Source organism: Somniosus microcephalus, chromosome 4 (genome assembly GCF_052327205.1).
Source record: "Somniosus microcephalus isolate GS21.2 chromosome 4, FLI_Smic_1.0, whole genome shotgun sequence".
NCBI lineage: Eukaryota > Metazoa > Chordata > Chondrichthyes > Squaliformes > Somniosidae > Somniosus > Somniosus microcephalus.
In genome coordinates, this window is record NC_140990.1 from 38,783,483 (window position 1) to 38,796,128 (window position 12,646).

The window sequence follows — 12,646 nt, forward strand, 5'->3', positions numbered from 1 at the left end:
TTCTCTCCACACTCTTATAATGGAGTGACGTTAGGCTGATCGGCCTGTAGTTACCTGGTTTCTCTCCCCACTCTTATAATGGAGTGACGTTAGAATGATCGGCCTGTAGTTACCTGGTTTCTCTCCCCACTCTTATAATGGAGTGACGTTAATCTGATCGCCCGGTAGTTACCTGGTTTCTCTCCACACCCTTATAATGGAGTGATGTTAGACTGATCGGACTGTAGTTACCTGGTTTCTCTCCACACTCATATAATGGAGTGACGTTAGACTGATCGGCCTGTAGTTACCTCGTTTCTCTCCACACTCTTATAATGGAGTGACGTTAGACTGATCAGCCTGCAGTTAACTGGTTTCTCTCCCCACTCTTATAATGGAGTGATGTTAGACTGACCGGCCTGTAGTTACCTGGTTTCTCTCCACACTCTTATAATGGAGTGATGTTAGACTGATCGGCCTGTAGTTACCTGGTTCCTCTCCGCACTTTTATAATGGAGTGATGTTAGACTGATAGGCCTGTAGTTACCTGGTTTCTCTCCCGACTCTTATAATGGAGTGATGTTAGACTGATCGGCCTGTAGTTATCTGGTTTCTCTCCCCACTCTTATAATGGAGTGACGTTAGACTGATCGGCCTGTAGTTACCTGGTTTCTCTCCCCACTCTTATAATGGAGTGACGTTAGACTGATCGGCCTGTCGTTACCTGGTTTCTCTCCGCACTCTTATAATGGAGTGATGTTGGACTGATCGGCCTGTAGTTACCTGGTTTCTCTCCACACTCTTATAATGGAGTGATGTTAGACTGATCGGCCTGTAGTTACCTGGTTTCTCTCCACACTCTTTTAATGGAGTGACGTTAAACTGATCGGCCTGTAGTTACCTGGTTTCTGTCCGCACTCTTCAAAAGGAGTGATGTTGGACTGATCGGCCTGTAGTTACCTGGTTTCTCTCCACACTCTTATAATGGAGTGATGTTAGACTGATCGGCCTGTAGTTACCTGGTTTCTCTCCCCACTCTTATAATGGAGTGACGTTAGACGAATCGGCCTGTAGTTCCCTGGTTTCTCTCCCCACTCTTACAATGAAGTGATGTTCGCCTAATCGGCCTGTAGTTACCTGGTTTCTCGCCACACTCTTACAATGAAGTGATGTTGGACTGATCGGCCTGTAGTTACCTGGTTTCTCTCCCCACTCTTATAATGGAGTGACGTTAGACTAATCGGCCTGTTGTTCCCTGGTTTCTCTCCCCACTCTTATACTGAAGTGATGTTAGACTAATCGGCCTGTAGTTACCTGGTTTCTCTCCCCACTCTTATAATGGAGTGATGTTAGACTGATCGGCCCGTAGTTACCTGGTTTCTCTCCCCACTCTTATAATGGAGTGATGTTGGACTGATCGGCCTGTAGTTACCTGGTTTCTCTCCACACCCTTATAATGGAGTGACGTTAGACTGATCGGCCTGTAGTTACCTGGTTTCTCTCCCCAGTCTTATAATGGAGTGATGTTTGACTGATCGGCCTGTAGTTACCTGGTTTCTCTCCACACTCTTATAATGGAGTGACGTTAGACTGATCGGCCTGTAGTTACCTGGTTTCTCTCCCCACTCTTTTAATGGAGTGATGTTAGACTGATCTGCCTGTAGTAACCTGGTTTCTCTCCACACTCTTATAATGGAGTGAAGTTAGACTGATCGGCCTGTAGTTACCTGGTTTCTCTCCACACTCTTATAATGGAGTGATGTTAGACTGATCCGCCTGTAGTTACCTGGTTTCTTTCCACACTCTTATCATGGAGTGATGTTGGACTGATCGGCCTGTAGTTACCTGGTTTCTCTCCCCACTCTTATAATCGACTGACGTTAGACTGATCGGCCTGTAGTTACCTGGTTTCTCTCCACACTCTTAAAATGGAGTGATGTTAGACTGATCGGACTGTAGTTACCTGGTTTCTCTCTACAGTCTTATAATGGAGTGAGGTTAGACTGATCGGCCTGTAGTTTCCTGTTTTCTCTCCCCACTCTTATAACGGAGTGATGTTAGACCGATCGGCCTGTTGTTATCTGGTTTCTCTTCCCACTCTTATAATGGAGTGACGTTAGACTGATCGGCCTGTAGTTACCTGGTTTCTCTCCACACTCTTATAATGGAGTGACGTTAGGCTGATCGGCCTGTAGTTACCTGGTTTCTCTCCCCACTCTTATAATGGAGTGACGTTAGAATGATCGGCCTGTAGTTACCTGGTTTCTCTCCCCACTCTTATAATGGAGTGACGTTAATCTGATCGCCCGGTAGTTACCTGGTTTCTCTCCACACCCTTATAATGGAGTGATGTTAGACTGATCGGACTGTAGTTATCTGGTTTCTCTCCACACTCTTATAATGGAGTGACGTTAGACTGATCGGCCTGTAGTTACCTCGTTTCTCTCCACACTCTTATAATGGAGTGACGTTAGACTGATCAGCCTGTAGTTAACTGGTTTCTCTCCCCACTCTTATAATGGAGTGATGTTAGACTGACCGGCCTGTAGTTACCTGGTTTCTCTCCACACTCTTATAATGGAGTGATGTTAGACTGATCGGCCTGTAGTTACCTGGTTTCTCTCCCGACTCTTATAATGGAGTGATGTTAGACTGATCGGCCTGTAGTTACCTGGTTTCTCTCCCCACTCTTATAATGGAGTGACGTTAGACTGATCGGCCTGTAGTTACCTGGTTTCTCTCCCCACCCTTATAATGGAGTGACGTTAGACTGATCGGCCTGTCGTTACCTGGTTTCTCTCCGCACTCTTATAATGGAGTGATGTTGGACTGATCGGCCTGTAGTTACCTGGTTTCTCTCCACACTCTTATAATGGAGTGATGTTAGACTGATCGGCCTGTAGTTACCTGGTTTCTCTCCACACTCTTTTAATGGAGTGACGTTAAACTGATCGGCCTGTAGTTACCTGGTTTCTCTCCGCACTCTTCAAAAGGAGTGATGTTGGACTGATCGGCCTGTAGTTACCTGGTTTCTCTCCACACTCTTATAATGGAGTGATGTTAGACTGATCGGCCTGTAGTTACCTGGTTTCTCTCCCCACTCTTATAATGGAGTGACGTTAGACTAATCGGCCTGTAGTTCCCTGGTTTCTCTCCCCACTCTTATAATGAAGTGATGTTCGCCTAATCGGCCTGTAGTTACCTGGTTTCTCGCCACACTCTTATAATGAAGTGATGTTGGACTGATCGGCCTGTAGTTACCTGGTTTCTCTCCCCACTCTTATAATGGAGTGACGTGAGACTAATCGGCCTGTTGTTCCCTGGTTTCTCTCCCCACTCTTATAATGAACTGATGTTAGACTAATCGGCCTGTAGTTACCTGGTTTCTCTACCCACTCTTATAATGGAGTGATGTTGGACTGATCGGCCTGTAGTTACCTGGTTTCTCTCCACACCCTTATAATGGAGTGACGTTAGACTGATCGGCCTGTAGTTACCTGGTTTCTCTCCCCAGTCTTATAATGGAGTGATGTTTGACTGATCGGCCTGTAGTTACCTGGTTTCTCTCCACACTCTTATAATGGAGTGACGTGAGACTAATCGGCCTGTAGTTCCCTGGTTTCTCTCCCCACTCTTATAATGAAGTGATGTTAGACTAATCGGCCTGCAGTTACCTGGTTTCTCTCCCCACTCTTATAATGGAGTGATGTTAGACTGATCGGCCTGTAGTTACCTGGTTTCTCTCCCCACTCTTATAATGGAGTGATGTTAGACTGATCGGCCTGTAGTTACCTGGTTTCTCTCCCCACTCTTATAATGGAGTGACGTTAGACTGATCGGCCTGTAGTTACCTGGTTTCTCTCCACACTCTTATAATGGAGTGACGTTAAACTGATCGGCCTGTAGTTACCTGGTTTCTCTCCACACCCTTATAATGGAGTGACGTTAGACTGATCGGCCTGTAGTTACCTGGTTTCTCTCCCCACTCTTATAATGGAGTGATGTTTTACTGATCGGCCTGTAGTTACCTGGTTTCTCTCCACACTCTTATAATGGAGTGACGTTAGGCTGATCGGCCTATAGTTACCTGGTTTCTCTCCACACTCTTATAATGGAGTGATGTTAGACTGATCGGCCTGTAGTTACCTTGTTTCTCTCCCCACTCTTATAATGGAGTGATGTTAGACTGATCGGCCTGTAGTTACCTGGATTCTCTCCCCACTCTTATAATGGAGTGGTGTTAGACTGATCTGCCTGTAGTTACCTGGTTTCTCTCCACACTCTTATGGAGTGAAGTTAGACTGATCGGCCTGTAGTTACCTGGTTTCTCTCCACACTCTTATAATGGAGTGATGTTAGACTGATCCGCCTGTAGTTACCTGGTTTCTTTCCACACTCTTATCATGGAGTGATGTTGGACTGATCGGCCTGTAGTTACCTGGTTTCTCTCCCCACTCTTATAATGGAGTGATGTTAGACTGATCGGCCTGTAGTTATCTGGTTTCTCTCCCCACTCTTATAATGGAGTGACGTTAGACTGATCGGCCTGTAGTTACCTGGTTTCTCTCCCCACTCTTATAATGGAGTGACGTTAGACTGATCGGCCTGTCGTTACCTGGTTTCTCTCCGCACTCTTATAATGGAGTGATGTTGCACTGATCGGCCTGTAGTTACCTGGTTTCTCTCCACACTCTTATAATGGAGTGATGTTAGACTGATCGGCCTGTAGTTACCTGGTTTCTCTCCACACTCTTTTAATGGAGTGACGTTAAACTGATCGGCCTGTAGTTACCTGGTTTCTGTCCGCACTCTTCAAAAGGAGTGATGTTGGACTGATCGGCCTGTAGTTACCTGGTTTCTCTCCACACTCTTATAATGGAGTGATGTTAGACTGATCGGCCTGTAGTTACCTGGTTTCTCTCCCCACTCTTATAATGGAGTGACGTTAGACGAATCGGCCTGTAGTTCCCTGGTTTCTCTCCCCACTCTTACAATGAAGTGATGTTCGCCTAATCGGCCTGTAGTTACCTGGTTTCTCGCCACACTCTTACAATGAAGTGATGTTGGACTGATCGGCCTGTAGTTACCTGGTTTCTCTCCCCACTCTTATAATGGAGTGACGTTAGACTAATCGGCCTGTTGTTCCCTGGTTTCTCTCCCCACTCTTATACTGAAGTGATGTTAGACTAATCGGCCTGTAGTTACCTGGTTTCTCTCCCCACTCTTATAATGGAGTGATGTTAGACTGATCGGCCCGTAGTTACCTGGTTTCTCTCCCCACTCTTATAATGGAGTGATGTTGGACTGATCGGCCTGTAGTTACCTGGTTTCTCTCCACACCCTTATAATGGAGTGACGTTAGACTGATCGGCCTGTAGTTACCTGGTTTCTCTCCCCAGTCTTATAATGGAGTGATGTTTGACTGATCGGCCTGTAGTTACCTGGTTTCTCTCCACACTTTTATAATGGAGTGACGTTAGACTGATCGGCCTGTAGTTACCTGGTTTCTCTCCCCACTCTTTTAATGGAGTGATGTTAGACTGATCTGCCTGTAGTAACCTGGTTTCTCTCCACACTCTTATAATGGAGTGAAGTTAGACTGATCGGCCTGTAGTTACCTGGTTTCTCTCCACACTCTTATAATGGAGTGATGTTAGACTGATCCGCCTGTAGTTACCTGGTTTCTTTCCACACTCTTATCATGGAGTGATTTTGGACTGATCGGCCTGTAGTTACCTGGTTTCTCTCCCCACTCTTATAATCGACTGACGTTAGACTGATCGGCCTGTAGTTACCTGGTTTCTCTCCACACTCTTAAAATGGAGTGATGTTAGACTGATCGGACTGTAGTTACCTGGTTTCTCTCTACAGTCTTATAATGGAGTGAGGTTAGACTGATCGGCCTGTAGTTTCCTGTTTTCTCTCCCCACTCTTATAACGGAGTGATGTTAGACCGATCGGCCTGTTGCTATCTGGTTTCTCTTCCCACTCTTATAATGGAGTGACGTTAGACTGATCGGCCTGTAGTTACCTGGTTTCTCTCCACACTCTTATAATGGAGTGACGTTAGGCTGATCGGCCTGTAGTTACCTGGTTTCTCTCCCCACTCTTATAATGGAGTGACGTTAGAATGATCGGCCTGTAGTTACCTGGTTTCTCTCCCCACTCTTATAATGGAGTGACGTTAATCTGATCGCCCGGTAGTTACCTGGTTTCTCTCCACACCCTTATAATGGAGTGATGTTAGACTGATCGGCCTGTAGTTACCTGGTTTCTCTCCCCACTCTTATAATGGAGTGATGTTAGACTGATCGGCCTGTAGTTACCTCGTTTCTCTCCCCACTCTTATAATGGAGTGATGTTAGACTGATCGGCCTGTTGTTACCTGGATCCTCTCCGCACTTTTATAATGGAGTGATGTTAGACTGATAGGCCTGTAGTTACCTGGTTTCTCTCCCGACTCTTATAATGGAGTGATGTTAGACTGATCGGCCTGTAGTTACCTGGTTTCTCTCCCCACTCTTATAATGGAGTGACGTTAGACTGATCGGCCTGTAGTTACCTGGTTTCTCTCCCCACCCTTATAATGGAGTGACGTTAGACTGATCGGCCTGTCGTTACCTGGTTTCTCTCCGCACTCTTATAATGGAGTGATGTTGGACTGATCGGCCTGTAGTTACCTGGTTTCTCTCCACACTCTTATAATGGAGTGATGTTAGACTGATCGGCCTGTAGTTACCTGGTTTCTCTCCACACTCTTTTAATGGAGTGACGTTAAACTGATCGGCCTGTAGTTACCTGGTTTCTCTCCGCACTCTTCAAAAGGAGTGATGTTGGACTGATCGGCCTGTAGTTACCTGGTTTCTCTCCACACTCTTATAATGGAGTGATGTTAGACTGATCGGCCTGTAGTTACCTGGTTTCTCTCCCCACTCTTATAATGGAGTGACGTTAGACTAATCGGCCTGTAGTTCCCTGGTTTCTCTCCCCACTCTTATAATGAAGTGATGTTCGCCTAATCGGCCTGTAGTTACCTGGTTTCTCGCCACACTCTTATAATGAAGTGATGTTGGACTGATCGGCCTGTAGTTACCTGGTTTCTCTCCCCACTCTTATAATGGAGTGACGTGAGACTAATCGGCCTGTTGTTCCCTGGTTTCTCTCCCCACTCTTATAATGAACTGATGTTAGACTAATCGGCCTGTAGTTACCTGGTTTCTCTCCCCACTCTTATAATGGAGTGATGTTAGACTGATCGGCCTGTAGTTACCTGGTTTCTCTACCCACTCTTATAATGGAGTGATGTTGGACTGATCGGCCTGTAGTTACCTGGTTTCTCTCCACACCCTTATAATGGAGTGACGTTAGACTGATCGGCCTGTAGTTACCTGGTTTCTCTCCCCAGTCTTATAATGGAGTGATGTTTGACTGATCGGCCTGTAGTTACCTGGTTTCTCTCCACACTCTTATAATGGAGTGACGTGAGACTAATCGGCCTGTAGTTCCCTGGTTTCTCTCCCCACTCTTATAATGAAGTGATGTTAGACTAATCGGCCTGCAGTTACCTGGTTTCTCTCCCCACTCTTATAATGGAGTGATGTTAGACTGATCGGCCTGTAGTTACCTGGTTTCTCTCCCCACTCTTATAATGGAGTGATGTTAGACTGATCGGCCTGTAGTTACCTGGTTTCTCTCCCCACTCTTATAATGGAGTGACGTTAGACTGATCGGCCTGTAGTTACCTGGTTTCTCTCCACACTCTTATAATGGAGTGACGTTAAACTGATCGGCCTGTAGTTACCTGGTTTCTCTCCACACCCTTATAATGGAGTGACGTTAGACTGATCGGCCTGTAGTTACCTGGTTTCTCTCCCCACTCTTATAATGGAGTGATGTTTTACTGATCGGCCTGTAGTTACCTGGTTTCTCTCCACACTCTTATAATGGAGTGACGTTAGGCTGATCGGCCTGTAGTTACCTGGTTTCTCTCCACACTCTTATAATGGAGTGATGTTAGACTGATCGGCCTGTAGTTACCTTGTTTCTCTCCCCACTCTTATAATGGAGTGATGTTAGACTGATCGGCCTGTAGTTACCTGGATTCTCTCCCCACTCTTATAATGGAGTGGTGTTAGACTGATCTGCCTGTAGTTACCTGGTTTCTCTCCACACTCTTATGGAGTGAAGTTAGACTGATCGGCCTGTAGTTACCTGGTTTCTCTCCACACTCTTATAATGGAGTGATGTTAGACTGATCCGCCTGTAGTTACCTGGTTTCTTTCCACACTCTTATCATGGAGTGATGTTGGACTGATCGGCCTGTAGTTACCTGGTTTCTCTCCCCACTCTTATAATCGACTGACGTTAGACTGATCGGCCTGTTGTTACCTGGTTTCTCTCCACACTCTTATAATGGAGTGACGTTAGACTGATCGGCCTGTAGTTACCTGGTTTCTCTCCACACTCTTATAATGGAGTGATGTTAGACTGATCGGCCTGTAGTTACCTGGTTTCTCTCCACACTCTTATAATGAGGTGATGTTAGAATGATCGGCCTGTAGTTACCTGGTTTCGATCCGCATTCTTATAACGGAGTGACGTTAGACTGATCGGCCTGTAGTTACCTGGTTTCTCTCCACACTCTTAAAATGGAGTGATGTTAGACTGATCGGACTGTAGTTACCTGGTTTCTCTCTACAGTCTTATAATGGAGTGAGGTTAGACTGATCGGCCTGTAGTTTCCTGTTTTCTCTCCCCAATCTTATAACGGAGTGTTGTTAGACCGATCGGCCTGTTGTTATCTGGTTTCTCTTCCCACTCTTATAATGGAGTGACGTTAGACTGATCGGCCTGTAGTTACCTGGTTTCTCTCCACACTCTTATAATGGAGTGACGTTAGGCTGATCGGCCTGTAGTTACCTGGTTTCTCTCCCCACTCTTATAATGGAGTGACGTTAGAATGATCGGCCTGTAGTTACCTGGTTTCTCTCCCCACTCTTATAATGGAGTGACGTTAATCTGATCGCCCGGTAGTTACCTGGTTTCTCTCCACACCCTTATAATGGAGTGATGTTAGACTGATCGGAGTGTAGTTACCTGGTTTCTCTCCACACTCTTATAATGGAGTGACGTTAGACTGATCGGCCTGTAGTTACCTCGTTTCTCTCCACACTCTTATAATGGAGTGACGTTAGACTGATCAGCCTGCAGTTAACTGGTTTCTCTCCCCACTCTTATAATGGAGTGATGTTAGACTGACCGGCCTGTAGTGAACTGGTTTCTCTCCACACTCTTATAATGGAGTGATGTTAGACTGATCGGCCTGTAGTTACCTGGTTCCTCTCCGCACTTTTATAATGGAGTGATGTTAGACTGATAGGCCTGTAGTTACCTGGTTTCTCTCCCCACTCTTATAATGGAGTGACGTTAGACTGATCGGCCTGTAGTTACCTGGTTTCTCTCCCCACTCTTATAATGAAGTGATGTTCGCCTAATCGGCCTGTAGTTACCTGGTTTCTCGCCACACTCTTATAATGAAGTGATGTTGGACTGATCGGCCTGTAGTTACCTGGTTTCTCTCCCCACTCTTATAATGGAGTGACGTGAGACTAATCGGCCTGTTGTTCCCTGGTTTCTCTCCCCACTCTTATAATGAACTGATGTTAGACTAATCGGCCTGTAGTTACCTGGTTTCTCTCCCCACTCTTATAATGGAGTGATGTTAGACTGATCGGCCTGTAGTTACCTGGTTTCTCTACCCACTCTTATAATGGAGTGATGTTGGACTGATCGGCCTGTAGTTACCTGGTTTCTCTCCACACCCTTATAATGGAGTGACGTTAGACTGATCGGCCTGTAGTTACCTGGTTTCTCTCCCCAGTCTTATAATGGAGTGATGTTTGACTGATCGGCCTGTAGTTACCTGGTTTCTCTCCACACTCTTATAATGGAGTGACGTGAGACTAATCGGCCTGTAGTTCCCTGGTTTCTCTCCCCACTCTTATAATGAAGTGATGTTAGACTAATCGGCCTGCAGTTACCTGGTTTCTCTCCCCACTCTTATAATGGAGTGATGTTAGACTGATCGGCCTGTAGTTACCTGGTTTCTCTCCCCACTCTTATAATGGAGTGATGTTAGACTGATCGGCCTGTAGTTACCTGGTTTCTCTCCCCACTCTTATAATGGAGTGACGTTAGACTGATCGGCCTGTAGTTACCTGGTTTCTCTCCACACTCTTATAATGGAGTGACGTTAAACTGATCGGCCTGTAGTTACCTGGTTTCTCTCCACACCCTTATAATGGAGTGACGTTAGACTGATCGGCCTGTATTTACCTGGTTTCTCTCCCCACTCTTATAATGGAGTGATGTTTTACTGATCGGCCTGTAGTTACCTGGTTTCTCTCCACACTCTTATAATGGAGTGACGTTAGGCTGATCGGCCTGTAGTTACCTGGTTTCTCTCCACACTCTTATAATGGAGTGATGTTAGACTGATCGGCCTGTAGTTACCTTGTTTCTCTCCCCACTCTTATAATGGAGTGATGTTAGACTGATCGGCCTGTAGTTACCTGGATTCTCTCCCCACTCTTATAATGGAGTGGTGTTAGACTGATCTGCCTGTAGTTACCTGTTTTCTCTCCACACTCTTATGGAGTGAAGTTAGACTGATCGGCCTGTAGTTACCTGGTTTCTCTCCACACTCTTATAATGGAGTGATGTTAGACTGATCCGCCTGTAGTTACCTGGTTTCTTTCCACACTCTTATCATGGAGTGATGTTGGACTGATCGGCCTGTAGTTACCTGGTTTCTCTCCCCACTCTTATAATCGACTGACGTTAGACTGATCGGCCTGTTGTTACCTGGTTTCTCTCCACACTCTTATAATGGAGTGACGTTAGACTGATCGGCCTGTAGTTACCTGGTTTCTCTCCACACTCTTATAATGGAGTGATGTTAGACTGATCGGCCTGTAGTTACCTGGTTTCTCTCCACACTCTTATAATGAGGTGATGTTAGAATGATCGGCCTGTAGTTACCTGGTTTCAATCCGCATTCTTATAACGGAGTGACGTTAGACTGATCGGCCTGTAGTTACCTGGTTTCTCTCCACACTCTTAAAATGGAGTGATGTTAGACTGATCGGACTGTAGTTACCTGGTTTCTCTCTACAGTCTTATAATGGAGTGAGGTTAGATTGATCGGCCTGTAGTTTCCTGTTTTCTCTCCCCAATCTTATAACGGAGTGTTGTTAGACCGATCGGCCTGTTGTTATCTGGTTTCTCTTCCCACTCTTATAATGGAGTGACGTTAGACTGATCGGCCTGTAGTTACCTGGTTTCTCTCCACACTCTTATAATGGAGTGACGTTAGGCTGATCGGCCTGTAATTACCTGGTTTCTCTCCCCACTCTTATAATGGAGTGACGTTAGAATGATCGGCCTGTAGTTACCTGGTTTCTCTCCCCACTCTTATAATGGAGTGACGTTAATCTGATCGCCCGGTAGTTACCTGGTTTCTCTCCACACCCTTATAATGGGGTGATGTTAGACTGATCGGAGTGTAGTTACCTGGTTTCTCTCCACACTCTTATAATGGAGTGACGTTAGACTGATCGGCCTGTAGTTACCTCGTTTCTCTCCACACTCTTATAATGGAGTGACGTTAGACTGATCAGCCTGCAGTTAACTGGTTTCTCTCCCCACTCTTATAATGGAGTGATGTTAGACTGACCGGCCTGTAGTGACCTGGTTTCTCTCCACACTCTTATAATGGAGTGATGTTAGACTGATCGGCCTGTAGTTACCTGGTTCCTCTCCGCACTTTTATAATGGAGTGATGTTAGACTGATAGGCCTGTAGTTACCTGGTTTCTCTCCCCACTCTTATAATGGAGTGACGTTAGACTGATCGGCCTGTAGTTACCTGGTTTCTCTCCCCACTCTTATAATGGAGTGACGTTAGACTGATCGGCCTGTCGTTACCTGGTTTCTCTCCGCACTCTTATAATGGAGTGATGTTGGACTGATCGGCCTGTAGTTACCTGGTTTCTCTCCACACTCTTATAATGGAGTGATGTTAGACTGATCGGCCTGTAGTTACCTGGTTTCTCTCCACACTCTTCAAAAGGAGTGATGTTGGACTGATCGGCCTGTAGTTACCTGGTTTCTCTCCACACTCTTATAATGGAGTGATGTTCGACTGATCGGCCTGTAGTTACCTGGTTTCTCTCCCCACTCTTATAATGGAGTGACGTTAGACTAATCGGCCTGTAGTTCCCTGGTTTCTCTCCCCACTCTTATAATGAAGTGATGTTCGCCTAATCGGCCTGTCGTTACCTGGTTTCTCGCCACACTCTGATAATGAAGTGATGTTGGACTGATCGGCCTGTAGTTACCTGGTTTCTCTCCCCACTCTTATAATGGAGTGACGTTAGACTAATCGGCCTGTTGTTCCCTGGTTTCTCTCCCCACTCTTATAATGAAGTGATGTTAGACTAATCGGCCTGTAGTTACCTGGTTTCTCTCCCCACTCTTATAATGGAGTGATGTTGGACTGATCGGCCTGTAGTTACCTGGTTTCTCTCCACACCCTTATAATGGAGTGACGTTAGACTGATCGGCCTGTAGTTACCTGGTTTCTCTCCCCAGTCTTATAATGGAGTGAT